A 21,038-nucleotide genomic window follows, 5' to 3' on the forward strand; every position below is an offset into this window, starting at 1 on the left:
TACCTTTATCACACCTGTGATGGTTAATTGGTATGTAGATTTGGCTGTGCCAGAGTACCCTGATATGTGGTCAAACATTATTTTGGGTTTTCTATGAAGATGTTTTTAGATAAGATTAACATTTAAATAGGTGGACTTTGAGTAAAGCAGATTGTTCTCCATAACATGGGTGGGCCTCATCCAACCAGTTGAAGGCCCGAATAGAGCAAAGGACTGACCTCTTCTGGAGCAAAAGGGAATTCCGGCCTTTGGACTTGAACTACAGCATGAGCTCATCTTGCTTCTCCAGCCTGTTGGCCACCCTTCAGATTTTGGACTTATCAGCTTCTATAATTGCATGAGTAAATCCCTTAAATCTTTTTCTATATATACACATCCTATTGGTTTCATTTCTCTGGAGAACACTAACTAATAACCCACCCTCCCCAATCCCAGCCTCCCCATCTTCCCTTCCACTGCTCCCAGCCCTAGGCAACCACTAATCTACTTTCTATAGATTTTCCTATTCTGGAATTCCATGTGAATGGAATCATATGTGGTCTTTTGTGATTGGCTTCTTTCATTTAACATAACATTTTCCAGGGTCATTTATGTTGTAGCATGTATCAGTGCTTCGTTCCTTTCTATGTATAATAATATTCCATTGTATGAATATACTACATTTTGTTTATCTGGTTGTCCGTTAATAGATGTTTAGACTGTTTCCACTATTTGGCTATTATGAATGCTTCTATAAACATTTGGTACAAGTTTCTGTGTAGATGTATGTTTTCATTTCTCTTGGGTATATACCTAGAAGTGGAATTGCTGGGTCATATGTTTAATTCTTTGAAGAACTGCCAGACTGTTTTTCAAAGCCGCTGCACCATTTTACATTCCTGTCAGTAGTGTATGAGAGTTCCAGTTCCTCCACGTCTTTGCCAACAGTTGTTATCTGACTTTTTGATTTTAGCTATCCTAGTGGGTAGAAATAGTATCTCATTGAGGTTTTGATTTGTATTTCCCGGAAGATGAATAATGTCAGGCATCTTTTCATAAAGGTATTATTGGCCATTTGTATATCTTTGGGGAAATGTCTATTCAGATCTTTGCTCAATCTTTAACTGGGTTATTTGTCCTTTTATTATTGAGGTGTGAGGTTTCTTTATATATTCTAGATTCAAATCTCTTATCAAATATATGATTTGAAAATATTTGCTCCCATTCCTTGATGGTGTCTTTTGCAGCACAAAAGTTTTGAATTTTGATAATGTGCAATTCATCAGTGTTTCCTTTTGCTACTCATATTTTTGGTGTCATACCTAAGAATCCTTGGCCAAATCCAAGGTCGTGAATATTTGCCATTATGTTTTCTCCTAAGAGTTTTATAGTTTTTGTTCTTACCTTTATGTCTTCAATCTATTTGAGTTATTTTTTGTGTATGGTGTGAAGTAAGAATCCAATGCCATTCTTTTGTATGTGGCTATCCATTTGTCTCAGCACCATTTATTGAGAAGACTAGTCTTTACCCATTGACTGGTCTTGGCACCCTTGTTGAAAATTAGTTGGCCAAAGAGGTATCAGATTATTTCTGGACTCTCAATTCTATTCTATTGGTCTGTATGTCTGTCCTTGTGCTAGTACCACACTGTTGTGATTACTGTTGCTTTGTAGTAAGTTTTAAAATTGGGAAATGTGAGTCCTTCTAGTTATTTCTTCTTTTTCAGGGTTGTTTTGGCTATTCTGGGTCCTTTGCAATTCCATATGAATTTTAGAATCAGCTTGTCAAAGAAGTCAGCTGGGATTCTGATAGGGATTGTGTTGAATCTATAGATTAGTTTGGGAACTATTGCCATCTTAACAATGTTAAATCTTCCAGTCCTTGAATGTAGGATGTTTTCCCACTTATTTAGATCTTTAATTTCTTTGAACAATTTTTTTATAGTTTTCAGAGTGTAAATTTTATGCATTTGTTAAATTTACTCCTAAGTATTTTATTCTTTTTGCTGCTATTGTGAATGGAATTGTTTTCTTGATTTCATTTTCAGATTGTTCATTGCCAATGTATGGAAATACAACTGATTTTTGTGTATTGATCTGGAATTCTGCAACCTTTTTAAACTCATTTCTTAGTTCTAATAGCTTTTTAGTGGTAGGATTTTTTAGGATTTTCTATATACAAGAGCATGTCAGCTACAAATAGAGATAGTTTTACTCCTTCCCTTCAAGTTTGGATGCCTTTTCTTTTTCATGCTTAATTCCCTTGGCTAGAACTTCCAGTACAGTGTTGAATAGAAATGATAAGAGCAGACATCCTTGTCTTGCTCCTCATTTTAGGGGGTAAGAGTTCAGTCTGTCAGCATTAATTATGATATTAGCTGTGGGTTTTTTGTAGATGCTCTTTATCAGTTTGAAGAAGTTCCCTTCTATGCCTGGTTTGTTTAATGTTTTTATCATGAAGGGGTGACGTATTTTTTTCAAATTCTTTTGAGATGATTATGTGGTTGAGATGATTATGTGATTTTTGTTTTTTGTTCTATTGATATGATGTACTACCTTAATTGATTTCAAATCCTAAACCAACCTTGAATCCTTGGAATAAATCCTACTTGGTCATGGATCTTCTTTCTCCTCTCCTTCTGGTACTGCCTGTATCTGTATGTTGGTGTGCTTAGTGGTTTCTCACATTTCTCTGAAGCTCTGTTTATTTTTCTTCCTTCTTTTTCCTCTCTGTTCTTTAGCTTACATAATCTCTATCAATATGTCTTCAAGTTTACCATTTTTTTCTTCTGGTAGTTCAAATCTATTGTTGATCCCTTCTAGCAAATTTTTTATTTCAGTTATTGTACTTTTAACTCCAGAATCCCATTTGGTTCTTTTTTAAAAAAAATTCTCTCTCTTTATTGGTATTCTCCATTTGGTACAACACTGTCAGTATTCTTTCCTTTATTTCTTTAAATATGGTTTCCTTTAGTTCTATGAACATATTTATAATAGTTACTTTGAAAAGTTTTTACATTGAATCAGGCATCTGGTTGCTCTCATAGGAAGTTTCTGTTGCCTTTTATCTTTTTTGGAGTAGGGGGTTATAATTTCTTGTTTCTTTGCATGCCTCATAATTTTTATTGGTAACTAGACATTTTAGATAATATGTTGTAGCAACTCTGGGCACTGGTCCCTTCATTCTGGGGCTTGTTATTGTTATTTGCTTGCTTATTTGTTTAGTGATTGGCTGGATTATTTTAGTGAAGTCTATCCTTCCCCCACCCTCCACCCGCAGTATTAAGCCTCTGATGCTGCTAGGCACAGCTTTGGTTTGCCCACAGTCACCTTGGGATGACTGCAGCACTCGTAGGGGTCTTTTCCACTCTGTCCCTGGCCACACTCAGCTGTTAAAACTCTACTAATTGTTGGCTGGTTGCTCTATCTACTTTTTACAAAAATGCCCTGGAGCATAAATTGTTCTACAAATGAATCCAATCAAATTATGGCTTTTTGGACAGAAAAGTTTCTGAGATCAGTGTTTGATATTTGCTCTGACCCCAGAAAGACTCCTCCTAGCTGTCTTATTCCCCAGTTCTCTCCTGCAAATTAGCCAGCCTACAGTCTAAGCTTTTTCTTTATTACACACAGAAATCTCCTCCCAGGCGCCTTTCATCACAGCCTCCACTGTTCTTGAGAGTGCTCTTAGGTTAATTTCTCCAAGCTCTGTTGCAAATGAAGTCAGTTTCTATGGGAAGAGATCAGGAGCTATCTGTTGATGACTGCTTCTCCCCCAGGTAAAATCTCTGAGCCAGGGCCCTGGAGCTGAGGGGGGAGGGACAATGGCAATCCCCTCTCTGTGTGATATCCCCACTGCCTCAGTTCCGTAAGTGGGAGTGGGGTGAAAGTAGGGAGACCCCACTTCTTGACTGCGCTTGCCTGAGACTTATCCCCAGCAACAGGCAGCTGGGTGCAAGATGAGGAACACTGAAGTCTTGCTAACTCTCAGGAAGAAAGAGCTAAGAGGGAGCCCTGTGCTCCTGGCTGCAGGAGTCTTGAGTGGAGTGTCTGCTTCATTGTACCGGGTGTGGAGTGGGGAGAGTGGTCTTGATTCAAATACCACAGATTCTCACCTTTCTTCTAGAAACTTTCTTAGGTTTTCTTGAATAGATGTTTATTCATTTGCTGTTTACACTTAGGACCACTTCCAGAGGCTTTAATTGCTTGCTTTTTAATAATTCTCACAGTTTCACTAGGAAGTGATTCGGTGGAGCTCTTCATGCCGACGTGCCACTATTCACAGCAGTGTGTTGTTCCTGACAGCTGTCCACTAGCCTGACATTATGAAGATTCATAAAACTCAAGCCAATAAGAGAGTCCCTTGATCCACTGTGGGAATTCAGGGCCCTTCAGGCACCCATTTAAAAGTAACTCTTCTTCATAATGGAGCTGCTCAGGTAATTTGAATCCAGGATGCTCTAGGTGACCCAGCTCCCACTTCGGTTCTTTCTATCTTTCTAAACACTTTTCTGTGATACAATGGTAACATTTTTTGTCTTTCACAAATAACAGCTGTATTTATACAGTGTCCTTTTTAAGTCAGTCTTGATGACATAATTTCTTGGGCGTAAGATTAGAGTAGTTCAACAGTTAGCATTTTAAGTTGTCGCTCACCCTCTTGTTTATATTATCAGCAATAGCCAAGCCAGCAGGCTTGGGCAGTGCAGTTAGAGTAACAGCAGAGTACTGCATGTGTGGCCTTACCCTACTGGCACTTCACATGGAGCTGCCTGGCTAGTCAAGAGGCAAATCCCTGATGTTCTTGCCTGTGGTACTTGTGATTGTTAGGGATGAATTATGTAGAGGTCTGTCTAGCAGTTTGTGACAGGCAGAGATCTCTGAGTTTCCACTGCTAAATAGTGATGTGTAAACAAAAAGGGCAGAAGCCCTTTTTAACTGTGTTGTATAGGGGAACATAAAATTTCTATTTCCGTCACGGAATATACTCAAATATCTTAAATCATATGTATCATTCTCTCTATAAAGGAAAAGATACTTTGCCTACCTAGAAAGCAAAACTGAGTCAGTTAAGGACTTATATAACAAGGAAAGATTTAAAATAGTTAGAGATAGTTTTAACAAATTTGGCAGTATTGGTAAGAGACAGAATTCTTAGGTTTATGCTAATCACTCAGGTCTGATTTTTCTACATCGTTCACTGGGATTTGAAAATCAAACGTCAAGAAAATTTCCCACTCTTGGTTATAATATGCAAATGCCTGCTTTCATTAACTACTTCATCCCCTCCCTTTTCATGATTAGTACATTTGGGCTATATAGGGACTTCCAAAAGTCTTTAGAGTTAAAAGTCTTTCCAATTTTCAGTTGAAATGGGTTTGTTGTTCTGCCAGAATTGTCTTGCCAACTGTTTTCTTTTTTGGTAATGAAGAATATAAGCTTTTATCACGGAATTTTTCATCCAGCTCAGGTCCATGCAATATACAGCTGAATGTGTATTGGCCCAGGTACACTAAGCGTTGTTAACAGGACTCACTTCTTCAGGAAATAACAGCTATTTTAAAAGGGGGAGCGAAGGACGAGGAAGGGAAGGAAAAAAAGAAAAAGGAATCACTTTTCTAAGGACATAATTCAGTCATGGGGTATATGCAGATGAGATTTTTTTCCCTTTTTATTGTGAGGAATGTTTGAAAATCATCTGTCTGACAGATCGTACATCATTCTTAACCTTGTCCTTTTAATCCAACAGTAAATAGAAAACAAATGTTTTTTCCCCCCTGGAAGGTATGATCATGACATCTTTCAACTTACATTTTTAGTAAGTTAAATTAAAGATAATAAGCTATTTTTCCTTCTCTCATTGTGTAGGAGCGGGACAACATTCCAAGGAGTTGTTTTAATTACCCTATTGGTATGTACTGTGACATCTGGTGGCATTGGTGAGCTTACCTGATGGACCACAAAGAACCCTGATTTATGAACCCATAATTGGGTTTCCAATAAACATTTGTCAAAATAATGTATTAGTTCAAACCAAAGCCTTCTCTATTTATTCATATAAAAGAGCACTTAACTTTCAACAAAGAATTGCCTATCATCAAAAACACTCTATAAAGGAATCAGATTTATGAAGACACGATTCTAGAGGGTGACTGCTCAAAGAATACAGCTTATTTTAACTCTTTAGAGGACTTAGTGTTCTAACTTGCTTGTTCTCACCATACTCCTTCATATTTTTAAGTTCAAATAAAGTAGATTTTAGTATTCACTTGTTAAGGTACTTGTTACAAAATGAATCTAGTGACTTAAAAATACTTATTCAGTTATGAATCTTTAGCAGGTAGCATAGCTGTTTCAAATTCTGTTATGACAACATATATCCATTCTTATTCAATTTACTTCTAAGTAAGAGCAAAACATACACTGCCCACATACTAGTTTGTAAATTGCTAAGACTTCTGATAAGGGAATCATCATTGATCTTTATTTTAAATTTTACTTGTTTACTTTTTAACAGGTTAGTCCTTGTTCCTGTTGGAGTTTCACATCAATAAGTAAGATATGTTATTTACACAGCATGTATGCCTTGGAGCCTTCACTTTGTACATTATTATAAAGCACCTTATGAAGCATTATTCTAGTATTTAAAAGTTATTATCCTCTTTTTTGTTATGGTATACATAACATAAAATTTACCATTGTAACCAGTTTTGAGTATACAATTCAGTGGCATTAAGTACTTCACAATGTTGTGCAACCATCATCACTCTCTATTTCCAGAACTTTCTCATCATCTCAAACAGAAAGCCTGTACCCATTAAACAGTAATTCTTCATTCCTCCCTCACCCTGCCCTGGTAACCTCTATTCTATTTTCTTTATGAATTTGACCATTCTAGGTATCTCATGTAGTTGAATCATACAATATTTGTTCTCTTGTATCTGGCTTCACTTGTAATGTTTTCAAGGTTCATCCATATTGTAGCATACATCAGAATTTTATTTCTTTTTATGGCTGAATAATATCCCATCATATATATAGACCACATTTTGTTTATCCATTCGTCTGTCAATGGACACTTGGGTTGTTTCCACCTTTTGACTATTGTGAATAATGCTACTATGAACATTCATGTACAAGTATCTGTTCGAGTCCCTGCCTTCAACTTTTTTGGAGTGGAATTCCTGGATCATATGATAATTCTGTGTTTAACTTTTTGAGGAACCTCACTATCCCCTTTAAAAATTTATTAAAAGTGTCATTCCTTATGCTAAGTATTGGAGTCATCATAAGTCATGATATTATTTGAAAAAGTTAATTTATAAACAGGTTGAGTTCAGCTGTTCACATCAATAAGTATTTAAAGAACATTGATCATGTTCCAAGTAGAGTTATAGCCATTGAGGTCACAAAAATAAATAAGATAAGGTCCCTGATCTTAAGGGGACCTTATAGTCCCCGAGTCTTAGGAAATTCAGTCACTAGTAATATTCTCAAGTCTGCTGTACTTTATTTATTTGAGTTACGAACCAGAAATAAGTTTTTCATGTCCTTGTTATCCTTTTAAGAAAAAATACAGAGTCACTACTGAAATTATGAACCACATGTGGTGGATTTTGGGTAAAGAAAGGTTGATTCTGAATAATCTTGTGATCAGATCCAGAATAATTTTGTGATTGGAGGATGTAAAAAGGGATTTACATGAAGGAATCTCAGCTTGGGGTCTGGGAGAAAAAGATTAGAGAGGGAAAACTGTGGGATGTAAGGTAAATGAAGGGATTCCCACTGGTATATTCTCTACCTATAATTTGGGGGAAAGCTTAATACATGTAGAGGTGGAATATGGTTCACCACTGCTTCTGAAGAATGGTGATTAATTTTGAAAAATGTCCTGAGGCAGTGGTCTTGCTTACTTATACTTGGTCATGGGACCTTCTGGGCCTTTGTAGGATAGAGCAGGGATCATTCAGCTGAAGTTCTTTAAGAACCTGTGGGTATCCTGTCAGTGTGTGCTCTGCTACTTTTTAGCATTTCTAGAGATTTGGGTTTGAAGTCAGAATCCCCCTGTAGGCTTCACCTGAAATAGAATTTGAGAATTCATGGTTGGCTGCTCTGGCCCTTGGGAGGTCCCAGTAATGTCTTCCTTCTATTTATAATAAATAATTTTCATAAACAGTACATGCATTCAATTTATAGGTGTTTGAACTTTTTAGCCTACATGGAAATTTCAGATTAGAAATTAGGAAAAAAGCAGATCTAGAACTTATTGAAAAAAAATAAAAAGAAATTCTTTTTCTCCTGCCATCTTATAGTATCAATAAGTATAAGGCCAGTGAGCTGTCTCCGTCTCCTATTTGAAGCACAAATGCAAACAGTGGTGTTGCTTCCATTCAAATTAGTCTTCAAGTGTGTTGGAGGAGGGGAACTTATGCCCTAGTCTTGTGTTGATCTTGAGTATACATTGGCTGATAACTGGTGAGCTGGATTTAGTGGACTCCATTTCTGGATAATATATTGGCATTTGCTTCCGAAGTCTGCAGTGGATCCAACTCCTGTAAATTTAGGCTCAGCTTTGTCAGGACCTGTTGGATCATCCTAGCAGTCATGGCTTTACCTTACCTCTCACTGATGCTGCCTTTGTTTCAAGTCTCTTGCCATGAACTGCAGAGAACACTGACTGCCTCCTTGAGCTGCTTCTGTGGGTCTCTTGGCTCCACAGCATAGAAAGCCCCATCATAACTGCTATCCTGTTAACTTCTTCTTTCCTCAGGCGCATGTGGAAATCTTTGAGTTTACTCTGCTAAATGAGAGATTAGGAATGATAATTAGGCTTCTTTCTGCCTGACTATCCTTTTCTGCCTTCTTTACTGTGCTGGGGCTGTGCCGTGTCAGCGTAGTGTTGCCTTTGGCGCAGTGGTTTTGTTCCTGAGACCCAAAGGGCAAAGAACCCCTTTGCCTTCAACTTTCCCTTTATCTCACCTAAAGGTTCTTTTCCCCCCTCTGAGACTTCAGCTTGGAGAGGGTGGGTCAGGAGATACTTTTCTTTTGCTGCTTCCCTTCCCTCTGTCTTCCTTCCTCTTCCCAAAAGCCACTTGCGAAAGAAGGAATAGGCTTTCACACTTCTTGCTGTCTTATCTGGACTTCTGTTATGTAAAAACCTCTGATCAAGTCTGCCAGATCTGCCTCTTCACCCGTAAAAGAACCTTAAAAATCCTTTTCTCTCATACAAAGCCTGACTTGCCAGATTATTTCCTATCTCTGTTGACTTGAAAATTCTATTTGGTGGCCCAAGTGATTACAAACTTTTATTTCTCTTTATATTAATGCTGCAATAATTCTGATCTCCTCACCTCACTTCTCAAGGAAGATGGATACTTCAGGTTGTCTAAGTGGTACGTAAAAGAAGAAAGCCTGGTAATATATTTCAAAAAATATTATGTGTGCTATCTATGGATCAAGTGACTGTTTTAGTTCATCTGTCTTGCATATGACATTAACCTGTAAGTAAAGATAGGGTTAGACTAGCTCGGAAGAAAATGTGGCCTGTACTGATTGATTCGTAGGCTGGTAGTACCTAAAATGTCCCTCAACTGTATCCACTAATGACAGCTTATACATTGATCTTCAGATGATCCATTCTCACTTGTCAAGCCCCGTTTCCTAAGATTTGGGTAAAGCAAATGGCCCAATCCTGCTGTAGAATGAATCTTCTAGGACCTGGCAAAAAGAGAATTTTGAATATTGACAAATCTTTGCAAGATAACTTTTTAAAAATAAATAAAAATTGGCTTATGAAAAAAAAAAACCTAAGAAAATACTCTAAGGTTTTAAATAAACAAAATAAAATATACAAAATAAAAATGTTTTGCTTCCCATGTGTAATGTTGAGCACTTTTTTTTGGAAGGAATTTTAATTTTATTTTTTAGAAGTTATTAGTATATTATGTAAGAGGTGAGAATGACATTTTAAAAGTCTTTATTCTTGTTGGGATTGAACTTCCGTTATTTTAGGCCTTATGACTTCTCAAAATTTGAACAGTTTGCCTATAGCAGGTATTTCTTTTGTAAATCTCTTGGATAATAAGGTTCTTCCTACAGGAGAATAAAGAAATTCCAAGTTCTCCAAATATGTATATGTATATGAGAATATGGAAACTGTATAAGATAATGATGATTTTGTCAGAACTACCTTCAGTATGCATCCAATTATGTTTTTTTAAATTTTATTTTATTTATTTTTTTACACAGTAGGTTGTTATTAGTTATCCATTTTATACATATTAGTGTATACATGTCAATCCCAATCTCCCAATTCATCCCACCACCACCCCCTCCCCCGCCACTTTCCCCCCTTGGATCTAGAGACTGTCATACAGAGTGAAGTAAGTCAGAAAGAGAAAAACAAATATCGTATATTAACGCATATATGTGGAACCTAGAAAAATGGTACAGATGAACCGCTTTGCAGGGCAGAAATAGAGACACAGATGTAGAGAACAAACGTATGGACACCAGTGTTGAACACTTTTATAGTTAGACTTTATTTAAGATGATCCAGCCAAGCACCAAACTTATATTATACATGGCAAGTTAATGCCATAATCATGAGAATACCTCTTTCTTTGCATCATTACAGTATGTTTTCTCTACCAGACTATAAGCAACTTGAGACCAAGACTGTGTCTTATTCACTTTTGTAATCCCAGACTCTAAGGTGATAACTGGAACAATGTAAATATTAACACGTATTTGCTGTCTGTTTAGATCTTTGCTGATCTCTAAACAAAAGGCATGTGAAAGAGAACTGAAAGAAAATGATGTATATCTCTTTTTAATGTTGTATGCTTGGGACAATACTCCACGACAAAGGAACCTAATAATTTGAGTTTTAACTTGTGTTGACCCCAAAATGAATTTGAATGGCCCAACTTAATAATAGGCAGGGCTTTGGGTGGAAAACAGATTTCTTGGCAATCTAATCTAGTTTATAACAGCATGAAATGCCTTGGTTATCACAGTCTTCGCAAGCTAACAAAGCCAGGAGTTCTATAACGTTTATGATACTGATAGGAGTGTAAAAATGTATAAGGTTTCATTTGATGTACTACAAGTACTCTGGATTGTGATATCTCCTGGTCATAACATCATACTGAAATACCATGGCAACTTAAAAAAAATATACAAATGTTGAAAAAATAAAATTAAAAAAACCTTTTGAGATGAACAGCAAAACAGTCCTTTGATTTTTAATTTATGAGTTGCAAGTCTTTGCTTTTTAGGACTTGAAAATGTTTCAGATTTCCCCATTTCTAAGGGGACTATTTTGGTATTGAAAGTTTAAAGAATTTTAATGGCAAGAATAAAGCATTGTTAGTTCCAACTGAATAAGTGTTTTGAGAATTGTTATTATTATTGTTTTATATAAAAAGGTTATTTGTGCATGTAAGGGGAACATATTTTTGTGATAAACCTGTCACATAGTCATTGTGCTATAACAGAAGTCTTGTTACTTTGTAAAAAGCCCGAATATTATGATTACTGAGTGCTCAGAAATGTTCCTTGAGTGGTTATAAACAGATCTCACCAATAGATATGGTGAGGTAAGCAGTTCATAACTGTCTCTGAGGGATTCTTAGTTTGGGTTGCCCAACTGAAAAAGGAGTATTATTTGACATGTCTATGGATATAATGGTATGCTGGGCAGCAGGTCTGTGGCCTAATTCAGCCAGAGAACGTGCATTAACAAATTGGCTCTGTCAATGATGGATTATGCCTGAAAGAAGTTAACTGAATGCAGTCTACTGGTGTGGTCATAGAGCAGCTCAGCTTTTTTTCTTCTTCCCATCAGGCTGACTTTTGGCTCAGCACTTAACAAGCTCCACATGCAAAACTGGATGATCCTGGTTGTCATAAAGAGCCCTCAACGTGTGCGTTTGGGGAAAGTGAAGAAATACTTGGATTAAATTTTGTGTGTTAATCTTTTGGAATGTGTGTGGATCAGACTCTGGGAAGGAAATTGATAGCTTCATGGTGAAATGTTGGCATACAATTTCTAACTTCCATTTGTCAGCTAAAACGGGAAGTGTTCAGGGTCAAAAACATTTATTTGCTACCTACAAAGATAATGAATGGACAAAAATGAGTGTGTTATTGTAATATTTGGAATTAAAGCCCAGCATAAAGTCAAGCCATTTAATTAGTCCTTAAGCCAGTTGGTTGCAATGGACTCTTCATTTGTTTGTAATTTTTGTTAGTAAGAAGGCAGAGCATGGCTGTTAGTACGGGGCTGCCTTTATGCAGAATAAAAATATGGAGCTTTAAAATTTAGAGCAGTGGTTCATTAGAAATAACTCCATGCCATTCTTTTGGACTCTTTAATAGCACTTTTCAAATTTTTTTTGCACTGCCCAGAAGATGAACACATGTCACCTTTAATAGCACATTTCTTCATTGAGGTTATACTTCTAATTTCATGCTTGATGGAAGTTCTCAACTGATGATATGCCAGCTTTCTTTTTTTTTTTTAATTTTATTTTATTTTTATTTATTTATTTATTTAGCGCTACGCGGGCCTCTCACTGTTGTGGCCTCTCCCGCTGCGGAGCACAGGCTCCGGACGCGCAGGCCCAGCGGCCATGGCTCACGGGCCCAGCCGCTCCACGGCATGTGGGATCCTCCCAGACCGGGGCACGAACCCGCATCCCCTGCATCGGCAGGCGGACTCTCAACCACTGCGCCACCAGGGAGGCCCCATGCCAGCTTTCTATATGAGAAGTGTCAGTAAGTCTTTACATTTCTAAGAAAAATAGCATTTGAATTGTGTAACCAATCCATTTATTACTGATCAGGCTAGAATATGCTTTAGTAACAAAGAATGCTCAAATCTCAGTGGCTTAACAAAACAAAGGTTTAACCCTCACTCATGCTTCATGTCCACAAATGATTGGCAGGATGTCTGACAGAGGTTCCATTTGGACAGATGCTTTCATGACTACATGGAAAAGAGAGCATGTTAAATCATATCCTGTCTCTTAAAGCTTCCTCCTCATATCCATTCACATTTTATTGGCCAAAGCAAATCAGTATTTGCCTACCCCAAAGTCTCAAAGATTTTTCTCCTATGTTTTCTTCTAGAAGCTCTGTAATTTTTACATTTAGTTTTGTGAGCCATTTTGGGTTATTTTTGTGTGTGATATGAGGTAAGGATTGAATTTCATTTCTCCCCATATGGATTTCCAGTTGTTCCAGAATAATTTGTTGAAAAGATTGTCCTTTCCCCATATAATTATCTTAGCACATTTGTAAATAGCAAATTAACTATCTATCTGTGTGCCTATCTATCTATCTATCATCCATCTGTCTATCTATCTATCTATCTATCTATCATCTTTATATATCCATTACTGGGCTGTCTGCCCTGGTCCATTGCTATATATGTTTATCCTTAGGCCAGTGCATACTGTTCTGATTACTGTAGCTCTAAGTTTGAAATAAGTAGTGTAATTCCTATAGCTTTGTTCTTTTTCAAAATTGTTCTCACTGTTCTAGGTCTTTTACAGTTCCATATAAATATTGTAATTAACTTGTCAGCCTTTGCAAAGAAGCCTCCTGAGATTTTGATTAGGATTGCTTTGAATCTTTGGGCCAATTTAGGGAGGGAGAATTTATATCTTAACCCAGTTGAGTTTTCCAATATGTCCTTATCTATCTAGGTCTTTAATTTTTTCTCAACAATATTTTATAATTTTCAGTGTATACTATTAAATTTATCCCTAAGTATTTCATTTTTCATACTAATGCAAATGGAATTATTTTCTAAATTTCATCTTCTAATTTTCATGCTAGGATATATAAATACAACTGATTTGTGTATATTGGCCTTGCATCCCATAAACTTGCTAAATTCACTTATTAAATTCTAGTAGCTTTTTGGGGCAGATTTCTCAGTATCTTCTATATATATAATAATTTTTTTTGCATGGTAAGATAATTTACTTCTTCTTTTTCAAATAGTATGCCTTTTATTTCTTTTCTTGCATTATTTCACTAGTAGGACCTCAAGCACAATGTTGAACAGAAGTTGTTAGAGCAGATATCTTTGCCTTGTTTCTGATCCTTGGGGGAAAGATATTGTCTTCACTATTAAGCGTGACGTTAGCTGTACGTTTTTAGTAGCTGTAGGTTTTCAGTAGATGCTTTTTATCAAGTTGAGGAAGTTTTCTTCCAGTCCCAGGTTTCTGAGATTTAAAAGTTAAGGATGGGTGTTGAAGTTTGTCAAATGTTTTTATGCATTTATTGAGCTGCTCAGATGTCTTTTCTCCTTCATTCTGCTAATATGGTGAATTACATTGATTTATTTTCAAATGTTATACCAATCTTGTATTCTTGGGAAAAACCCACTTGGTCATAATGTATTAGACTTTTTATGTATTACTGGATTTAATTTGTTTATATTTTGTTAAGGTTTTTGCTTCTGTGTGTATGAGACATATTAGTCTTAAATTTTCTTTTCTTGTAATGTCTTTGCCTCTTATTGTTTTTTTCCTTTTACAATAGACATTCAAAAAACTTTACTTGTATGAAATAGACATTTCAATAGACATTGTGTAGTGTTCAAAGTATATACAATGACTCAGACTTACCACTCAAATAGGATTTGATCAGCCTGCTCTATGGACTATGTAAGGTATACTCAAGTTTAGTACAATTGTTGAAGGCCTCAGTATTTTCTTTTTTCTTTAATTTTTTTCTTTTTTTTTAATTAAAAAAAATTTTTTTTTGGCTGCCTTGGGTCTTTGTTGCTGCACGCGGGCTTTCGCTAGTTGAGGTGAGCAGGGGCTACTCTTCATAGCGGTGTGCAGGCTTCTTATTGTGGTGGCATCTCTTGTTGTGGAGCACAGGCTCTAGGCATGTGGGCTTCAGTATTTCTGGCACGTGGACTCAGTAGTTGTGGCTCCTGGGCTCTAGAGTGCAGGCTCAGTAGTTGTGGCGCACAGGCTTAGTTGCTCCGCAGCATGAGAGATCTTCCCGGACCGGGGCTCGAACCCGTGTCCCCTGCATTGGCAGGTGGATTCCTAACCAGTGCGCCACCAGGGAAGTCCCAGGCCTCAGTATTTTCTTCCAGTTTAAAGATTTTTTTAAAACGATCTTTATTGGAGTATAATTTCTTTACAATGGTGGGTTAGTTTCTGCTGTAAACAAAGTGAATCAGCTATACATATACATGCAACCTCATATCCCCTCCCTCTTGCATCTCCCTCCTACCCTCCCTATACCACCCCCTAGGTGGTCACGAAGCACTGAGCTGATCTCCCTGTGCTATGTGGCTGCTTCCCACTAGCTATCTATTTTATATTTGGTAGTGTATATAGGTTCATGCCACTCTCTCACATTGTCCCAGCTTACACTTGCCCCTCCCTGTGTCCTCAAGTCCATTCTCTACGTCTGCATCTTTATTCCTGTCCTGCTCCTAGGTTCTTCAGAACCATTTTTATTTTTTTAGATTCCATAAATATGTGTTAGCTTATGGTATTTGTTTTTCTCTTTCTGACTTACTTCACTCTGTATGACAGACTCTAGGTCCATCCACCTCACTACAGATAACTCAATTTCGTTCCGTTTTATGGCTGAGTAATATTCCATTGTATATATGTGCCACATCTTCTTTATCCATTCATCTGTCGATGTACACTTAGGTTTCTTCCATGTTCTGGCTATTGTAAATAGTCCTGCAATGAATATTGTGGTACATGACTCTTACTGAATTACGGTTTTCTCAGGGTTTATTCCCATTAGTGGGATTGCTGGGTCATATGGTAATTCTATTTTTAGTTTTTTGAGGAACCTCCATACTGTTCTCCATAGTGGCTGTATCAATTTACATTTCCCACCAATAGTGCAAGAGGCTTCCCTTTTCTCCACACCCTCTCCAGTGTTTATTGTTTATAGATTTTTTGATGATGGCCATTCTGACTGGTGTGAGGTGATACCTCATAGTAGTTTTGATTTGCTTTTCTCTAATGATTAGTGATGTTGAGCATCCTTTCATGTGTTTGTTGGCAATCTGTCTATCTTCTTTGGAGAAATGTCTGTTTAGCTCTTCTGCCCATTTTTGGATTGGGTTGTTTTTTTGATATTGAGTGGCATGAGCTGCTTGTATGTTTTGGAGGTTAATCCTTTGTCAATTGCTTCATTTGCAAATATTTTCTCCCATTCTGAGAGTTGTCTTTTCATGTTGTTTATGATTTCCTTTGCTGTCCAAAAGTTTTTAAGTTTCATTAGGTCCATTTGTTTATTTTTGTTTTTATTTCCGTTTCTCTAGGAAGTGGGTCAAAAAGGATCTTGCTGTGATTTATGTCAGGGAGTGTTCTGCCTATGTTTTCCTCTAAGAGTTTTATAGTGTCTGGCCTTACATTTAGGTTTTTAATCCATTTTGAGTTTGTTTATGGTGTTAGGGAGTGTTCTTTCATTCTTTTACGTGTAGCTTTTACGCGTCTAGTTTTCCCAGAACCACTTATTGAAGAGGCTGTCTTTTCCCTATTGTATATTCTTGCTTCCTTTATCAAAGATAAGGTGACCATATGTGTGTGGGTTTATCTCTGGGCTTTCTATCCTGTTCCACTGATCTATATTTCTGTTTTAGTGCCAGTACCATACTGTCTTGATTACCGTAGCTTTGTAGTATAGTCTGAAGTCAGGGAGCCTGATTCCCCAGCTCCGTTTTTCTTTCTCAAGATTGCTTTGGCTACTTGGGGTCTTTTGTGTTTCCATACAAATTGTGAAATTTTTTGTTCTAGTTCTGTGAAAAATGCCATTGGTGTTTGATAGGGATTGCATTGAATCTGTAGATTGCTTTGGGTAGTAGAGTCATTTTCACAATGTTGATTCTTCCAATCCAAGAGCATGGTGTATTTCTCCATCTGTTTGTATCATCTTTAATTTCTTTCATCAGTTTCTTATAGTTTTCTGCATACAGGTCTTTTATCTCCTTAGGTAGGTTTATTCCTAGATATTTTATTCTTTTTGTTGCAGTGATAAATGGGAGTGTTTCCTTACTTTCTCTTCCAGATTTTTCACCATTAGTATATAGGAATGCAAGAGATTTCTGTGCATTAATTTTGTATCCTGCTACTTTACCAAATTCATTGATTAGCTGTCATAGTTTTCTGGTAGCATCTTTAGGATTCTCTATGTATAGTATCATGTCATCTGCAAACAGTGACAGATTTACTTCTTCTTTTCCAATTTGGATTCCTTTTATTTCTTTTTCTTCTCTGATTGCTGTGGCTAAAACTTCCAAAACTATGGTGAATAATAGTGGTGAGAGTGGACAACCTTGTCTTGTTCCTGATCTTAGTGGAAATGGTTTCAGTTTTTCACCATTGACAATGATGTTTATGCCTCTTACTGTTATTGGGTAGGACTTGTGTCATAAAATCAGCTGAGAAAATGTCCTTCCTCTTCTATTTTCTAAGAATTCTTTTTAAAGAACTAATATTTCTTTCTCAAGTATTTAAAATAATTCACCAGTGAAGTCATCTGGGCCTGGAATTTTATTTATGAGAAGAGTTTATTCTAATTCAGTTTGTGTAATTGATATGAGGGCTATTCAGATTATCTGTTTATTCTAGAATCAGTTTTTATAATTTGTGTCTTTAAGGAATTTGTCTATTTCATCTAATTGATCAAAAATATTTTGCTAAAATTATTTTACAATAGTCTCTTCTTTTAAGTATCTGTAGGATCTTAGTGATTTTCCTTCTTTTAATGCTAGCATTAGTAACTGAGTTTTCTTTTTTTTTTAAACTAGAGATTCTTTTCAATTTTATCAGACTTTTCAAATAACTGGCTTATATTTCATTGATTTTTCTCTTTTGTTTGTCTTCTGTTTTATTGTGTTTCACTCTTATCTTTATTATGGTATATCTTTTTACATGTTTTATATTTGAATCTATCAGTGTTTTTAATTTGATGTGAATTTATTGTAGATAGCATATAGTTGGGTCTTGGTATTTATTCAGTCTGACAATTCCTGCCTTTTAATTGGAGTGCTTAGACCATTTACATTTAATGTATTTATCAATATATTTGGGCTTAATTCTAACAATATAGTTTGTTTTCTATTTGTTCTATCTGTTCTTTGTTCCTTTATTGTTTATTTATTCATAAATAATTAATAAACTTTATTGTTTTAGTACAGTTTTAAATTTACAGAATAATTGAACTCATACATAGAGTTCCATATACTCACTACCTCTGTCCCCACAGTTTCCCTTATTATTAACATCTTACATTAGTGTGGAACATTTGTTACAATTAATGAGTCAATATTATTATGAACAGTGGTTTATAGTTTACATTAAGGTTTATTTTTTGCGTTGTATAGTTCTGTGGGTTTTAACAAATGCATAATGAAATGTATTATTATTACAATTTCATGCATAATAGTTTTGTTACCCTAAAAATACCCTGCATTTCACCCATTCATCCCTTTCTTCTTTCCCCCAGAACCCTTGGCAACTATTGATTTTTTTCTGTTCCTTTTAAAAAATGTCATGTAATTGATGCAGGATCCAATCAAGGTTTATGCATTACATTTTCTTATTATGTCTCTCTAGCCTATTTAAATCAGAAGAGAACTTCTGCTTTCCCCCACCCCTGCCCCACCATGACACTGACATTTCAAAAGAGTTTGAGCCACAGATATAGAAAACAAACCAGTGGGGAGGGGGGATGGGTAACATAGGGGTTGGGGAGTGGGGGGTACAAACTATTGGGTGTAAGATAGGCTACAAGGATGTATTGTACAACATGGGGATATAACCAATATTTTGTAATAACTGTAAATGCAGTGTAATGTTTAAAAATTGTATAAAATATTAAAAAAATAAAAGGGAATCTCAAAAAGAAAAACGTCCTAGAAGAAAACATAGGTAGTATGGTCTTTGACATTGGTCTTAGAAATGTTTTTTTGTATCTGTATTCTCAGGCAAGGCAACAAAATTGAAAATAAGCAAATTGGAGCTATTCAAACTACAAAGCTTTTGCACAGTGAAGGAAACTATCAACAAAATGAAAAAGGAACCTACTGAATGGGAGAAACTATTTGAAAATGATATGACTGAGAAGAGTTTAATTCCAAAATATATGAAGAACTCATACAACTCAAAATCAAAAAAATAAACAGCCCAATTAAAAAATGAGCATAGGACATGGATAGGCATTTTCCCAAAGAAGACATACAGATAGCCAACAGGCATATGTAAAGATACTCAACATCACTGATCATCAGGCAAATGCAAATCAAAACCACAATGAGATATCACCTCACACCTTTCAGAATGGCTATTGTCAAAAGACAACAAGTAAAAACCGTTGGCGAGGATGTAGAGAAAAGGGAACCTTAGTACACCATTGGTAAGAATGTAAATTTGTGCAGCCACTATGGAAAACAGTATAGAGGTTCCTCAAAAAATTAAAAATAGAACTACCATTCAGTCCAGCAGTCCCACTCCTGGGTATTCATCTGAAGAAAATGAAGACAGTAATTTGAAATGATACATGCACCCCGATGTTCATAGCAGCATTATTTTCAATAGCCAAGATATGAAAGCAACGTAAGTGCCTATCGACAAATGAATGGATAAAGAAGATGTAGTATACATATGTACAATGGAATATTACTTAAAAGATTGTATCATAATATTATATAATATATACTTTAAAAGACATTATAATATAATACTATATATAATATTCTAAAAAAGAATGAAATCTTGGCCATTTGTGACAACGTGGATGGACCTGGAGGGTATTAAGCTTAGTGAAATATGTCAGACAGAGAAAGACAAATAACAGTATGTTTTCACTTATATGTGGAATCTAAAAATAAAAGAAATGAATAAATGTAACAAATCAGAAACAGATTCATATATAAAGAACAAACTAATGGTTACCACATAAGGAGGAGTAAGGGGAGGGGGAAAGGGAAGGGGATTAAGAGGTACAAACTACCAGTTATAACATAAATAAGTCACAGGGAATGTAATGTACAGCACAAGGAATACAGTCAACATTTTATAATGACTGTATGGTTTGTAATCTGTAAGCATATTGAATCACTATGTTGTAAACCCGAAACTAATAGAGGGTAGCAAGTCAACTATATTTCAAAAAAACTGTCTTCTTTCACTCATCATAATCATTTGAGTCTTATTCATGTATCAGTAATTTATTATTTTTAATGCTGAGTAGTATTTTATTGCATGGATAGACCACACTATGCTTATCCATTTGTGCACTGATGGACATTTGAGTTGTGTCCAGTTTTTGGCTTTTCAAATAAAGCTGTTTTGAACATTTGTGTACAAGTCTTTGTATAAACATATATTTCCTTTCTCTTGAGTAAATACCTATGGGTGAAATGGCTGGTTATATGTTTAAAATTTTAAGAAACTGACAAACTGTTTTCCAAAATGATTGTATCATTTTATATTTCTAACAGCAGTGCATAAGATTTTCAGTTGTTCCATATCTTTGCCAACACTTGGTATGTTCATTTTGTTAATATTAGACATTCTAATTGATGTACAGTGATCTCTCAGTGTGATTTACATTTGGGTTTTACTAGTGATGAATGATGATAAGCCACTTTTTATATGCTTATTTGCCATCTATATATCTTCTTTGTTGATGTGTGTGTTCAAATCTTCTGTCCATTTAAAATATAGATTTTTTTTTTATGTTGAATTTTGAGAGCCCTTTATGTCTTCTGGATACAAGTCCCTTATCAGATATGTGCTTTGTAAAGGTTTTTTTCCCAGTCTATGTCTTGTTTTGTAGTTCTCTTAACAGGGTCATTTGAAGAGTAGAAGTTTTTAATTTTGTTGCAGTCCAATTAATCAATTTATTCTTTTATGGATTCTTTTTGTTTCATATCTAAGAAATCTTAGCCTAATCCAGAGGTCAGCAAACTATGACCTGTAGTCCAAATCTGCCCTGCTGATTGTTTTACATGGTCTGTGGGCTAAGAATTTTTTTTTTAATTTGTTTATTTATTT

Source organism: Hyperoodon ampullatus (assembly GCF_949752795.1).
Source record: "Hyperoodon ampullatus genome assembly, chromosome: 17".
NCBI classification, from domain to species: Eukaryota; Metazoa; Chordata; class Mammalia; order Artiodactyla; family Ziphiidae; genus Hyperoodon; species Hyperoodon ampullatus.